The 15,420-nt window shown below is 44.4% G+C and overlaps 1 protein-coding gene across 3 annotated transcripts in view; it reads right to left on the bottom strand.

The window, feature by feature from the left end:
• LOC120932444 (A disintegrin and metalloproteinase with thrombospondin motifs 2-like) overlaps window positions 1-15,420 on the bottom strand; it is a 1,658,079-nt gene that overhangs the window by 678,098 nt on the left and 964,561 nt on the right. The window lies entirely within an intron of this gene.

Here is a 15,420-nt window from a genome sequence, read left to right as displayed (position 1 = left end):
TCCATAAATAACAACTACAAGCAATAACATAGCATGCATGATGCTATTTGTAGTTATGCAGCAAGAGGCACTGATTATTACAACACACAGACATGCGCACACACACACACACATATATATATATATATATATATATATATATATATATATATATATATATATATATATATATATATATATATATATATATATATATATATATATATAAATAAAAAAATTATTTATATATATATATATATATATATATATATATATATATATATATATATATATATACACATATATATGTGTGTGTAAAAGATAACGAGTGTGTATAGCTTTTGCATAACTAGAAATACCAGCATGCATTGGTATGTGATTGCTGGGAGTTGTAGTTTAGGAAATTTCTACTACCAGCAATCACATAGCATGCTTGCTGATATTTGTAGTTATGCAGCCAAGAATCACTGATATATTGACAAAAAACATGTTTATTACATGAACTGGGGGCCTCCAGCAGTTGCTAAACTACAGCTCCTAACATGCACTGTATGGGCATGCTTTGAGCTGTAGTTTTGCTAAACTTGGGGGCTACATGTGTGTATGTGTTATGTGTGTGTTTTTACTGTGAATGTGTGTGTCTGGAAGGGGTAATGGGAACTTGTAGTTGAGAGTTCAGGCTGCTTTCTCCTGCTGCACTGTATATTTATCTATGTGAGCAGCATGTGTACTCAAATAGCAATAGCTCCGTGCAGTCACAGGACACCATGATTGGTGGAGGGTTTGGAGGGGTGGGATATGATAATTTTAGGGGCGGATGGCATGGCAGGGGAGGCAGGGAGGGGTGTGTATATTGAAATGAATGGGGAGGGGAGATACTAGGATAGGGGAGGGGAAAGACTTTGGTAGAGGAGGGGGGATGAGGAGAGAGGCATTGAGTGACAGGAAAGAAAAGCAAGGGAGCTTGGGTCATGACGATTTTTACATCATCCACCATGGCTCCATAACCAGGAAGTGGCTGAAATTCAGGAGGAGGTAGCAGAGGAATGGCTGGGCCGATTTAGGAAAGAAAGACATGGACTGAAAGGTAAAGCCTAAGGGAACATTATATTGTAAAAAAGAAATGCATTATAGAACTCCTTTAATGAATTTACCGAATCCGAACGAACGTTTTCGATTCCGAATCGAAAACCCGCGGACGAAATTCGATCGGAATTCGATTTTTTTTTTTCGAATTCCGATCGAATTTCGATTTGGAATTCGAAAAAAATAATTTTATTTTTTTTTTGGAATTCCGATCGAATTTGGTCCGCGGGTTTTCGATTTGGAATTCAAATTTCTTTTTTTTTTTTTATTCCGATCGAATTTCGTCCGCGGGTTTTCGATTTGGAATTCAAATTTTTTTTTTTTTTTTTCGAATTCCGATCGAATTTCGAAATTATACTCGAAAAGAGACTATTTGTTGTCGAATCCAGTCGAAATACTTTCGAATTCGACCGGATTTTTCGAAATTCGGTCGAAAACGAACGAGTTCCGAAAACGAATTTAACACATGTAACGAACCTAACTTAACGAAATTAATTAAATAACGAATTAAAACGAAACTAAACGAAACAAAATTTTCCCTTTTGCACATGCCTAGTGGAGACGAACATTAACAGTTTCAAAAATAGCGGACCAGAAGTCCAGCAGCTTAGAACAGGTCCAGAACATGTGCATATATGTACCCTCTGAGGTGCAGCATCTTGGACAGTTGGGAGAACGGTGCGGATATATCCTATGCAGTCTCTGAGGGGTGAAATACAGCCTAAGTTCCTGCACAGGGTGTATCAATTTATCCCTAGAGGAGATCACCAGCTTATACCCATCTTCAAAGCACTCCTCCCACGTCTCTCTGTCCAGGGACGGGACATCCACCTCCCACTTGCTCCACAGGGCATCTATCTTAGGGGAATCTTTACTGAGAATCGTCAGGTACAGAGTGGACAGTGCCTTTTTCAAGGTACTCTGGGCCAGTAAGTCCTCAACCAGGTCAGCCTGAAGGACAGGGGGGACAGGGAACTGGGCCCTGAAAGCATGCCACAACTGGTGGTAGCGGAACAACATCCAGGGCGCCAGACCAAAACGACTGGACAGGGTCGAGAAGGGAAGCAGGGACCCACTACTAACAATATCCCTCAGGAGCTTAATACCCAAGCGCGCCCACTGTGCGGGTCTAGTATGGTACTAAAGTGCCTGAGGTTAGGGTTCCCCCACAATGGGGTAAAGGGGGACCACCTGCCCAGGGACTTAAAGCAACGCCTAGCCGCCCCCCACACCCTCAACGTAGTCCTAGACGGGCCCGGCAACAGGGGGTATCCAGACGGACCCCGGTAAACCAGGTTACTAAGTTCGGGAAGGGACCCCACGATAGCCGCCTCCAAACAGACCGCTGCATTGGCCCTGGACTGCTCAAACCACCACCGCACCGTGACCAACACAGCAGCCCAGTAGTACACCAGAAGGTTGGGCAGCGCCAACCCCCCAAAACCAACAGGCAGCTGAAGGGTGGACCTGGCCAACCGAGGGGACGAGCCCCGCCACAGAAAAGAGCCAATACAGCTATCCAAGTCCCGAAAAAAAGAGTGAGCCAACCACACAGGGCAATTCCTGAAAAAATAATTAAATTTGGGCAAAAAAATCATCTTCAGAACATTTATGCGACCAAGGAGATTCAATGGTAAATTACTCCAGCGCGAGCAGTGTTCCTTAAGTCTATCAACCACCGGCCTCAAATTGAGTCGGTAGTAGGACTGAAGATCTCGGGAAACCCTCACCCCCAAGTACACAAACTCTTCGACCCATAGTAGCTGTGATTGCGAAGACACCTCCTTAGCCCTCGCATCTAGCGGGAAGAGCACAGACTTAGTCTAAATTAATACGTACCCCAGAGTACTTACCAAATTCATCAAATATGTCCAGCGCCGAGGACATGGAGTCAACTGGATCATGGAGATACAGGAGAGTGTCATCCGCATATAAGGATATTTTCTCCTCCAGAGGGCCAACCCGGAGGCCAAGTACACGGTCAGAGTCTCTGACCATAACTGCCAGCGGCTCGAGAGCCAGGGCGAACAGGCTAGGTGACAAGGGGCATCCCTGCCGGGTGCCCCTCTGGAGGGGGAAATAGTCAGACAGATAGTCATTTACACAAATCCTAGCCCGGGGGGACCTATAAAGCATCTGGAGGCATTGAAGAAACTTAGGACCGAAACCAAATCTACGCAGTACCTCCCACAGATAGTCCCACTCCACAGAGTCGAAGGCCTTCTCGGCGTCGAGAGAGGCCACGACTCGGGTTCCCCCATTATCATGCTGAGCATCAAGATTCAAGAACAGGCGACAAATGTTGATGTCGGTGCCCTTCCCGGGCATGAACCCGGTCTGATCCACATGTATCAAATCTTCCATCACAGTGGCCAGCCTAATAGCCAAAAGCTTAGCAAGAAGTTTGGCGTCCGCATTAATAAGCGAGATAGGCCTATATGAGGCACACTCTTCAGGATCTTTACCAGGTTTGGGCACCAACACCACAATCGCGTCAGACATCGAATCAGGAAGAGACCCTAAAGAGAAAGACCGCTTCAGTAGAGAGGTAAGCCTAGGAGCAGCAAGCTCCTGGTGCACTGAATAGAACTCGATTGGAAATACCATCCGGGCCGGGGGTCTTCCCGGACTGCATAGAGTTTAGGGCCACCTGTACCTCCTCCAGGGAGATGTCAGAATCCAGGAAGTTGTATTGCGCCTCAGTCAAGGAGGGAAGGGAGATCCGATCCATATACCAAAGCAACTCTGCGGTAGTGTATGTCACCCTAGTAGAGTACAAGGACTGGTAGAACTCAAGGAACCTAGCACCTATGTCCACGGGGGACGTAAGCAACCCCCCATCCCGGTCACGCAGCCTCCCCACATGAGTCATAGGCCGCTGCCCCCTGGCAAGCCAGGCCAACAGTCGACCATTCTTGTCTCCATATTCAAAGACCCGCTGGGCACTCTCTAGCATGGACTTCTTGGTGAGGTCCACCCTGTCTAGGGAAAGGTCTCTTAGGGCATCGCTCCAGGGCACGTAGTGCTCCGAGTCCGGCGAGCGTACATATTCCGCCTCCCTCAATCTTGCCCTCTCCTCATGATCCCTCAGAGACTGCACCGACTCCCGCTTGCGCACCGCCACACGAACCGTAAAGTCACCCCTCAGCCATGACTTGAAGGCATCCCATTCCACCAGGGGGTCTACAGAACCCTCATTTTCCAGCCAGAAGGCACAAAGGGCCTCCGGCATCTCCTCCTGTATCCCAGGGTCCATGATCCAATACTTGGATAATCTCAACAGGTGCACTCCCTCCACCCGAGACAACTGGATAGTGACAGATACCGGAGCATGATCCGAGATACCTCTAGAGAGGATCTCCACATCAACTACCCTCCTCAGCAGCTTAGGGGAGGCAAACGCCAAGTCGATGCAGGACATAGTCCGGTAAGTGGTAGACATTCAAGTGTAAGCTCTGGTGGAGGGATGTAGCTGCCGCCAGAGATCCGTCATATGGAATGCGTCCGCCCAATTGGCGAGGCCATGCTGTTGCGGTCCTGAGGCATGTAACCTGTCCAGATCCCTGGACATAACCAGAATAAAGTCTCCCACAATTAGCACATCATCAACATTGTACATAGTAACCATTTGCATAATAGAGTGGAGAACATCTAAGTCTGCAGGGGGGGCAGATATACGCCCACCATCACAAGGGGAATCCCCGAGACCAAGGCATGCAGCAGCACATATCTCCCGCCCGGGTCCAGTTTAACATCCGGGAGCTGAAAGGGGAGGGATCTGTGTACCAGCACACTGACACCACGGGCATAGTTAGAGTATGTCGCATGGTAGTGTGCTCCGACCCATGCCCGCTTTAAACTCAGGATACGGGAGCCCATCAGATGTGTCTCCTGTAGGATACACACCTGAGGGTGGAGCCGACACACCAGGGGGACGCAAGCGCACCCAGCCCCGGTCCGCCAGATCCGGCCAACCCATCGGGAACGTGACAGTATCTCAATGTGCACACATACATAATAACAAGTGTAAAGAGCATAAACCAACCAACCTTAATTAGTGAAAACCCAGTAAACCATCCAGCCAAACCATGGCGGGAAAACAGCCCTCCCCCACACCTCGGAACAGTAAGGAGCACTTGAACCCCACCAACCCCATAGTCTATAAATGGAAACAAAAGTTGGGGAACGTGTAGCCAGAGTTGGACAAAAATTGCACCACCCTTGTACAGAGCGGGAGGGAAAAGAAAATGGGGTAACACAAGTCTCTCCCCAATAACCCTGGAGTGATGCAAGACGAATGACTACTTTGAAAGTTTCACCTGCCTGGGCAGGGGCACACACTTGAATAGTCTGAACGTTGCAGGAACAGGGAACACAGGGATTGCGGGCAGTATCCAAGGGCTGTCAGCAACCCCCAGCGGCGCCCAACATGGTGCCCGACGGCGGGCAGGCGAGAGTCATCCATCCGAGTGGAGCAGGGCAGTCAGAGCAACGCCAGGTGGGGGTGACAGGCAGGGGGCAATAGGTCTCTGCCAGAAAATGCAGCACAAACACCCCACCACAGCCACACCGACATGTCAAAGTGTCACTAACAGCAGCCATGAGTAGCATGAATCCACAGGCAGTCTAAGACAGTACTCACGGGTAGATGACCGGGCCACGCAATCCCAAGTAAATAGTCTCAAAGAGGGGGGGATCATTTCAGGGTCTCGAGCCAGGCATAGGCATCCCTTTGGAGTAGTGAAGAAGCGCACCGTCTCGCCGTCCACCACACGAAGCTTCGCCGGGAACAACACACTATATTTGACCCCCTTGCGTCGGAGAGACGCTTTGACTGCATCAAAGGAGCGGCGTTGCCTCTGGGTTTCCATTGTGTAGTCCGGAAAAAGCATCAGCTTGACATTCCGGAACGGCAGCTCCCCAGCAGCGCGGGAGGCTCTGAGCAGCTCATCCCGGTCCCTAAAGTTCAGCAGCCGGAGAATAAACGTGCGAGGGGGAGACCATTTCGGAGACTCCACAAGAAAGAGGTAAATTCACTTAAACTTTTCTTGGATGACTGACATTAGATTTCTCTCATATAATGTAAGAGGGTTGAACTCTCATGGTAAGAGACTCAAAATTCTTAAGGAACTGGAGCACTATAAGGCGGATGTTGTCTTCGTACAGGAGTCCAACATTAAGATGTTCTCCCCCAACTACCCCACATGGTTTTATGGGGATACAATATCTAAGAGGTCACGTGGGGTTGCTATAGGATTTGCTAGGGACGTAAGGTTTGCATTGGGTGATAGACTGACCGATCCCGAAGGAAGATTCTTATTTTTGAAAATTAAAGTAGGAGGAGTGGATTTCACCCTGGCAAACGTCTATGCCCCAATGTGAACTCAGTCAAATATCTTAGTAAAATTCTAAGGAAATTAAAACATTTTGAGGAAGGGCATGTGGTGCTAATGGGGGACCTCAATTGCTGTATGGATCCCATACTCGATAGTTTGTCCCGGGCACAGGGGACTAATGGTGAACATTTAAAAGAACTGAAACAACGAATGTTACATAACCAACTGATAGATGTTTGGCGAACCCTTAATCCCAAAACTCGTGACTACACTTTTTACTCCCCTGTGCACGGGACATACTCGAGGATAGACTATATCCTCATAGATCATAGATTACTCGATAGGGTAATCGATGCAGGAATTGAGATCACGACAATCTCTGATCATACCCCTATAACTATAAAAGTTAGTACATCACTACAGAAAACAAATCCACCGGCGTGGAGACTGGATGAAAGTTTACTTGAAGACAAAGAGGTAGTAGGGAGAGTCCAAAAAGGAACTGAAATTTTACTTCCGGGAGAACGATACGGAGGGGAGCAAGGAAAAAGAAAGAAAGTACCAGGAAATTAAAAACTTTAATAGAAGAAATCTATAAGTTGGAACAAGATCATAAAACACAGGGTCAAAAGAGAGAAACTCTCCACGCATTAACCTTAAAAATAGATGAATATAGAGCACTGTCAGAGCAAGAATCTAGGAGATTATTAAATAGACGGGATAGAGAAAGATACTTATGGGGGAACAAACCAAGTAAGCAGTTAGCTAGAATGGTACAAAAAAAAGAAAACTAGAAACTTTATTGAAAAGATCCAAAAAAAGAACAGGGAATTAGCCAACTCAACTAGGGAAATAGCCGAAGTTTTCAGAAACTACTATGAAGGCTTATACGCTGTACAACAAAAGAAGTGGAAACCCGGCGAGAAAGAGGCCAAAATAAGAGCAGTACTACAGAAAGCAAATTTGCCCAAGATAGAAGCTCAATCAACTGCAAAAATGGAGGAGCCTATAACTGAGGAGGAGGTAGGCCTCGCCCTAAAAAACTTAGCTAAGGGGAAAAGCCCAGGGCCAGATGGCTTTACGTCCTTTTACTTGCAAAAGTTTAGGACCATTTTGATACCCAGACTCTGCCACTACTTTAATGGGCTGGGGGCTGACTATGAGATGAGCCGAGAGGCTTTGGAAGCAACAATCATTGTAATTAAAAAGGGAAATGATCATACACTCTGCTCAGGCTTCCGGCCCATCTCATTATTAAATGCAGATACAAAATTGTATGCTAAGATTTTGGCTGAACGCATGAAGGGGATAATGACAACCATGGTACATCCGGACCAGGTGGGTTTTATACCTGGCAGAAAGGGTAAGGACAATGGGGTCAGGGCTCTCCTTCTCCTTCGGCAAATTAAAGACAGTGGGTCCCCCGGTCTACTCCTGTCAGTCGACGCTGAAAAAGCGTTCGACAGGGTAGACTGGGGGCTCATGATTCAAACGTTAGAAAATATAGGAATAGGCCTCGAGGATGGTGAGGCGGATTAAAACTTTGTACCATCACACGTGCGCCAGGATTAAAATCAATGGGCCCCTATCCACATCCTTGGAGATGAGGAATGGGACCAGGCAGGGGTGTCCCCTGTCCCCTCTCCTTTTTGTTCTTTCGCTGGAACCCCTTCTGGCAATGATACGGAACAATCCCGAGATCTCGGGAGTCAAAGTTGGAGAAGAAGAGCACAAACTGGCTGCCTTCGCGGACGATATCCCATTCTTTATAAGTAGCCCCAGAAACACACTCCCGAATCTAATGACAAACATGAAACAATACGGTGAGGTCTCAAATTTTAAAATTAATGTATCCAAGATGGAGATTTTGAATGTCAATATTTCTAAGGAGGAAAAACGATACCTTCAAATGGCATTCAATTTTTCCTGGCAAACAGAAATAAATCTCGGCATAAAACTTGTAAACTCTCTAAAGAAAATGTATAGAGTCAACTATATCCCCCTGTTGAATGAAATTAAACGAGAAATTAAAACTATTTATTATCGGCCAATCTCATGGTTCGGTAGGATAAACGTCGTAAAAATGGTCTTAATCCCAAAAATAATTTATAAATTTCAAATGGTCCCAGTAGCATTGCCACAAAATATTAAACTCCCTTCTGATGAATTACATCTGGAAAAACAAAAAACAGAGGATTTCTGCTCACGTTTTAAAACAGAATAAGAAAATGGGTGGACTGGCGGTCCCAGACATCAGAAAATATTACGTTGCAACGGTTCTCGCACGGGTAATAGAGCGGGCCAAAGAAAATCTAGACAAAAGATGGATTAATATTGAATGCGCACTTGCAAGGGCACAATTGGGGCAAATAATTTGGAATCCACCACAACATAGAACTTTAGACACTTCTGCACATGAAATAACATTTAATGCACTGCGGGTATGGGATAGATTACACAAACAATTGGAATCAAAATTTAATTCCCCATTAATGGACCTTAAAGATAATGAATACTTTGCACCAGGGACTGAAGGGGTGGGAGGGAATTGGATTAAAAATATAATTCAGGTTAGGGATATAATACAAAAGGGTAAGATATTGACACATCACGAGATTAAAGCAAAGATAGAATCCATGAGGCTATTACTGATAGCTCAAAAGGCAACATTTCCAAAATATATAGGTATCTGTTTAAAAGGGAAGAGTTAGAGATCCCAAAATACATCCTAAAATGGGAAAGAGAATTGGATGCACCCAGAGGAAAAACGTCAGTAACAAGAATAATAAAAATGATCCATACCTCTGCAATAGACGTAAGGACTGCCAAGATGAATTTAAATGCTTAACGGGGTGGTACGCTACCCCAGACAAAACCAGCAAATATAGAGAAGGGTAGTCAGCAGACTGTTGGAGAGGGTGTACAGTAAGGGGGACAATGGCCCACCTATGGTGGGACTGCCCGGTAATAAAAAACTATTGGAAAAAAATTCTGCCACCGATTAAGGTAGTAACCAAGAAAGAGATAATAGAAGACCCATGGGTAGTTCTGTTCCATGGGGGGGAAAAGAGTATAAAAGAATATAAAAGATCTCTGACTCCCCATCTACTTAACGCAGCCAAACGTCTGGTACCAAAAAAGTGGAGGGAAGCAGAAAGCCCACAAGTGTGGGAGTGGATGGAGTCTGTGGAGGAGACCTACAGGAGGGAGGAGTGGAAGGACGGGGCAGACGAGGAAAATGCTGACCACAGGGGTAAATGGGCAAATTGGACGGAGTTCAAAAAAACTAGGGGATATATGGAAAATCTGAGGGAGATATAGAAAGTTCAAGTAGCATCTGGGACAAATTAGTAGTTGGGTTCAATATATGTATTCCCTTATTTTCTTCTTTGGTTGTAAAATTTAATTTATTCTTTATAAAAATAGATAATATATACTTAAAAAAATAAAAATAAATAAAGAATAGCATGAAAAAAAAAAAAAGGAATCATACATCCGCAGATGATGCTAAAACTTCTTTGGAGACGATGGGGGACCATCTTCAATGAGAAAGTCACCAAGAAAGTTATTGACTGAGCGGAATAAAAAAAAAGAAAAAAAAAAGAAGATGCGCCAATCTACCCCTCTAATGTCTGATATTGCCTTCAGTTTGTCAAGGTGGAACTTTTTAAGTTCCAAAGTTGAATATGTTTTATGGTTTGAAACATGCCTGTTTATGCAGAACCCCAAATGTTTGGTGAAAACACCGGTATTTAAAAATATTTTTGCATTTACCCAGAAATTTTATACCGCACATGTGAATGTGCACAGAGTAAACATAGTTTTTTAATCAACAATGTGTGGCTTCTTCTTTCAATGATCAATACCAGTTTTTCAAGTAAATTTTGAGTTTACAGTGACAATGGGATTTATTTACGAAAGGAAAATCCACTTGGCACTACAAGTGCACTATGAGAACCTAGGAGACAGCTAAAATAAACACAAGCAATAAAGAAAATTCAAGATTTTAGCAGATATTATTTTTGTTTTATTAAATAAAAAAAATCAGACATTGTCTGGCATATCAATGGCCCCCCCTAACCGTAAACTACTCCACATATTTCTGCCACACTTTATGGACGCTTTGGGGGGCAAGCCAGTACAGAGAGTATCCAGGCCGTCAGGGTATTTCTGAAAGTCCTGTGGACAGATAATTTGGGGAATTTTTGAGCAAAAAGTTGTGCAGGGTGCAGCAGCAGAATATTACGTGATTCAGTTTGTATTCCGCCACGTGGAGGGTCCTCAGGGGGAATGGCCTCATCAGGTGTGGTCTCAGCCCGAAAGCTTCATCAGCAATAAAAATGAACAGAAGGTCTTCATCAGGTGGCAGTGCCAGTGCAAAGACTCCACCATCGGACATCCGGCCATTCTTCCCCACGTCCACATAAAGGAAATCATACAGTGCCGATACCACCACCAACACAATACTATTAAAACCTTTATAATTAAAATAGTATGACCCCGAATGGGGTGGTGGCATGATGTGGATGTGCTTCTTGTCTATTGCCTCTCCGCAGTTGGGGAAGTGCCACAGCTGGGCAAATTGGGAAGCCACAGTCTGCCATTCCTGTGGTGTTGAAGTAAACTGTGGAGTCAAACCAAAAAAAAAATAGTACTTATGCACTTAACATTGCAAGCAAATTATACAAAAACATTCTTGGCCAACATCAGTATAACATTTAGTTAAAGGAGTATTTAACCACTTCATTACCCAGCTATTGTAATATGACGTCCAGAGATGGGATCTCCCATCATGGGTGGATGTCATATGACGTCCTTGGCTTTGTGGGGGGATATCTGAATGATGCCTGCAGCTAGAGGCATCATTCAGATATTCTTTCATGCCGGCGATTCTGTGCATAAGAACAATCATGGCGGCAGTTCTGCCGCTTGATCTTTTTTTGGGGGGCTGGCGGTGCACTATTACGCTGCACAGTACTATGGGGATTGTAGGCACGCTGACGGCGCACGCGCGATTGGCCACTTTTTGTCCGCAGCTGTTCAGTGGTTTTCATCACTGATCAGCTGGGGGGCTATTTAAACAGGCTCATTCAGCACATTGTTGCTGCTGAGCCTGTTGGGTGCTGCACTATTGTACTAGTTGGTGAAAGGTAAATGCTGTTTTTTTCTTTTATTCATTCCTTCTGTTTTGATTTTTTAACCTTGTGCTCTTGGTTGACTTTATTGTCAATTTTAAGAACTTAGGGCCAGATTCAGGTAGAAGTGCGGCAGCGTAACATATCGTAGCGTTTTCATCGCAAGTTTTCATCGCAAGTGCCTGATTCACAGAGCACTTGCAATGAAAACCTACGCCGGCGGCCTCCGGCGTAAGCCCTCGTAATTCAAAGGGGCGTGTGCCATTTAAATTAGGCGCGCTCCCGCGCCGGACCTACTGCGCATGCTCCCTTTTGAATTACCCGCCGTGCTTTGCGCGAAGTGATGTCATTTTTCCGAACGGCGACGCGCGTAGCGTAATTGCGTATTCCCGGACGGCTTACTCAAACGACGTGAATTTTTTAATTTCGACGCGGGAACGACGGCCATACTTTATACAGCACATACGTGTGCTATGTAAAGTTAAGGCACCCAAAACGACGACTAACTTTGCGACGGGAAACTAGACTAGCGGCGACGTAGCGAACGCGAAAAACCGTCGTGGATCGCCGTAACTCCTAATTTGCATACCCGACGCTGGTTTACGACGCAAACTCCCCCCAGCGGCGGCCGCGGTACTGCATCCTAAGATCCGACAGTGTAAAACAATTACACCTGTCAGATCTTAGAGATATCTATGCGTAACTGATTCTATGAATCAGTCGCATAGATACTCTGAGAGATACGATGGAGTATCTGAGATACTCCGTCGTATCTCCTTTGTGAATCTGGGCCATAGGACCTCTTTTAATTGGTCTTTATGTTGGTTATATTTTTTTCAGGTCCTTTATTTTCTATCTGCCTTTTTCAAGTTTTATGTGCTGCTACAGGACTTGACAATTCACCCTTTGATTATACTGCTAATCCTCCATCAATGGCAGTTTTTTCAGCACCCTCTTTTTTCAAACTTTAATTAAATTCATATCAGGTATGTTTAGAGGCTATGTTAGTCCTGTTAGAGGATAGGATACCACAACATTTTATTTTATTTTGTGGTCCTTTCAATCCCTAACTTTTTTCCTTTTTCTGAATTTTTTATATTTTAGTTTGCAATACTAGCCCCCTGCAAACACACTAAGGTCTGTTTGGTGCCTCGGCTGCTGTTACCGTGCGCTGCACTTGGCTCTGTCTTTTTGCTTGAGCGTGAGGTAGGTACGGTTTCTGTCAGTCTTTCACAATGGTTATTTTTTCACACAGTCGATCGCTGTTTGTTCAACTACTCTTTGAGGCTGTAGCCATACTTTTGTTACATTCATTTGTTTATAACATTTTGAACTAATATCTCTGTATGTATTCTCTATTAGATTCACAATAATGTATTGATCGACTCATACCCCTGAGGAAGCCAATGTTTGCCGAAACATGTCGGGAATATCTGTAACATCTTTTGTCAATTTTATTGGATCTCAAATGTTTTTATAAGATTTTTTCTACCATTAATAAAATGTTTATATCTACAACTTTGATTGTTTCTTATAGAAGACTTGTTTAAATGGCTACATTATAATCCCCCTCAATTTTCCACAATTCCCCAATACTATTTTCAGGGATGAGGTGCCGAATCTAAAAGAGGACTTATCAATCACCTCCATTCACAAATTCTTATAGGCGGAGGGAGAGGACTCCCCCCCCCCCCCCCCCCCCCCCCCCCCCCCCGCTGCCATCCGGTGCCTCTTCGGGCTCTCGCGTGCCATCGGGGGCCCGGAGAAAGAATCGTCCATCGCCGGATGGGAAGAATAGAGATGACTCTATCTCTATGACCGTCGGAGGCCCGGGCGCGATGTGATGGCAGTGAATTATTTTTCACAATCTCATGCTTTCCAGCCTGGAGGAGAGATGTGGGGTCTTATTGACACTGCATCTCTCCATAAAGAGGACCTGTCAAACACCATTCCTATTACAAGGGATGTTTACATTCCTTGTAATAGGAATAAAAGTGATAAAAAATAAATAAAAAAGTGTAAAAAAAAGAAATTTAAAATGCCCCTGTCCCCGGTAGCTCGCGCTCAGAAGCGAACACACACGTAAATCCCTCCCACATATGTAAACGCTGTTCAAACCACATATGTGAGGTATGCATTAGAGTTCCAGCAACAATTCTAGCACTAGACCTCATCTGTAACTCTAAACTGGTAACCTGTAAAAAAAATTCAAAGCGTCGCTTTGAGAACAAAATCATTTGGACACATTGTGTGTGGGGGGGGGGGGGGGGGGTTTCTAGCTGAGTTTAGGCCCTCCAAAAAACACTCTGCCTGAATTTAATGAGAAAAAAACATTTGGACACATTTTTTGGGGGGGGGGGTAAAGCACTACAATGGAGCTGACAAAATACATTGCTAAGTGACTGGGCTAGGTGTATATGGGCCCAGGATAGCATGCTGGAGAGGTTAGTGAAGGGAAATATGCATGTAGGCCAAAAAAGGAACATTAAAAGCTTACAACATGCATGGGGACAAAGGGGACATTCACAGCATATTACAGTCATGGTAATTAGGGAATAAAGAAAGAAATATAATACATTAGCAAACATTAAATACATAGAATGTGATGTTAAAGGAGAAAACTTACCTTCATATAGTCCTTCTGTAGAACTTGAATTATGGCAGAACAGGTCTCTGGTATAATGATTACCAGAGCCTGGGGGGAGATGCCCATTGAGAACTTAAGGTCCTGCAGACTTCCCCCAGTCGCCAAGTATCGCAATGTGGAAACTAGCCTCTGCTCGGAAGTGATGGCTTGGCACATCATGGTGTCCTACCTCGTGATATAGGGGGACACCAAATACAACAGATGGTGAAAAACGGGGTCCGTCATCCGGAGATAATTCCTGAAGTCGTCAGGATTATTCTCCTGGATTTCCCGCAGCAGAGGCATATGACAGAACTGGTCATGCTGAAGCAAACAATTCTTCGTCCATGAACTCCTCTTCACCCTGTTCATGGACTGAGCTCAGGTCAAAGCATTAACCCAAACACCAAGTCCATACGCAGCACAAACTCTACGATGAGAATGTACTTCCAACATGGCTAGAAACCGGTCGGCTGGTCAGAACAAACTAAACAGAACGCACTGAGGAACAGAAAGTCCTATGAAGAACGACCTGAAAAACAGAAACGACCGGACAAGAACGCACTGGAAAACAGATACGACCTGACTACACGCCCTGAAAGACAGATACGGACCCACAAGCACCAACTAAACACCAGAAAATTATCTGAAAAGCAGGAAGACTGAAAAGCGTGAATCGGCTCTCACCAAACTTTTACTAACATGCAGTAACACAAGATCAGCAAAAGCAGCCCAAATGGTGGCGCCGTTGGATTTTAACCTCCCCTTTATAGTGTCGTCGTACGTGTTGTATATCACGCGTTTTGAACGGTCAGAATTTGGCACGACAGTGTGTATGCAAGACAGCTTGAACGGAATTCCGACAGAAAATTCCGTTGTAGTTTATCACGTTCGGAAACTCTGATTGTGTGTACAGGGCATAAGTGTTTATTAGTGTTTGATAGAATGATAATTAATAACATTTTATGGAGGCTCATGAGAGAGCAGATAAATGTAAGTTGTGAAATGTATATTTGGATATGGAAAAATGTATAAAGAGAAATACAAATATTAATATTTTTATATCTGTTCATATTGGTATATATTATATATATATTTTTATATCTGTATTTGGCATTGGAGCATAATTATGTTAGTAGATGTAAGCATCCCAGGTAGCATTTATCAAGGATTTTAGGTTCAATATCAAAGTTTTAGAGGCAGTGTATTCACTCACTTACACTGTTCCGATATCATTATTACATTATTCAGCAGAGAT

Source organism: Rana temporaria, chromosome 3 (assembly GCF_905171775.1).
Source record: "Rana temporaria chromosome 3, aRanTem1.1, whole genome shotgun sequence".
NCBI classification, from domain to species: Eukaryota; Metazoa; Chordata; class Amphibia; order Anura; family Ranidae; genus Rana; species Rana temporaria.
Note: the sequence above shows the minus strand (reverse complement) of the source record. Positions and strands in the feature narration are given on the sequence as shown.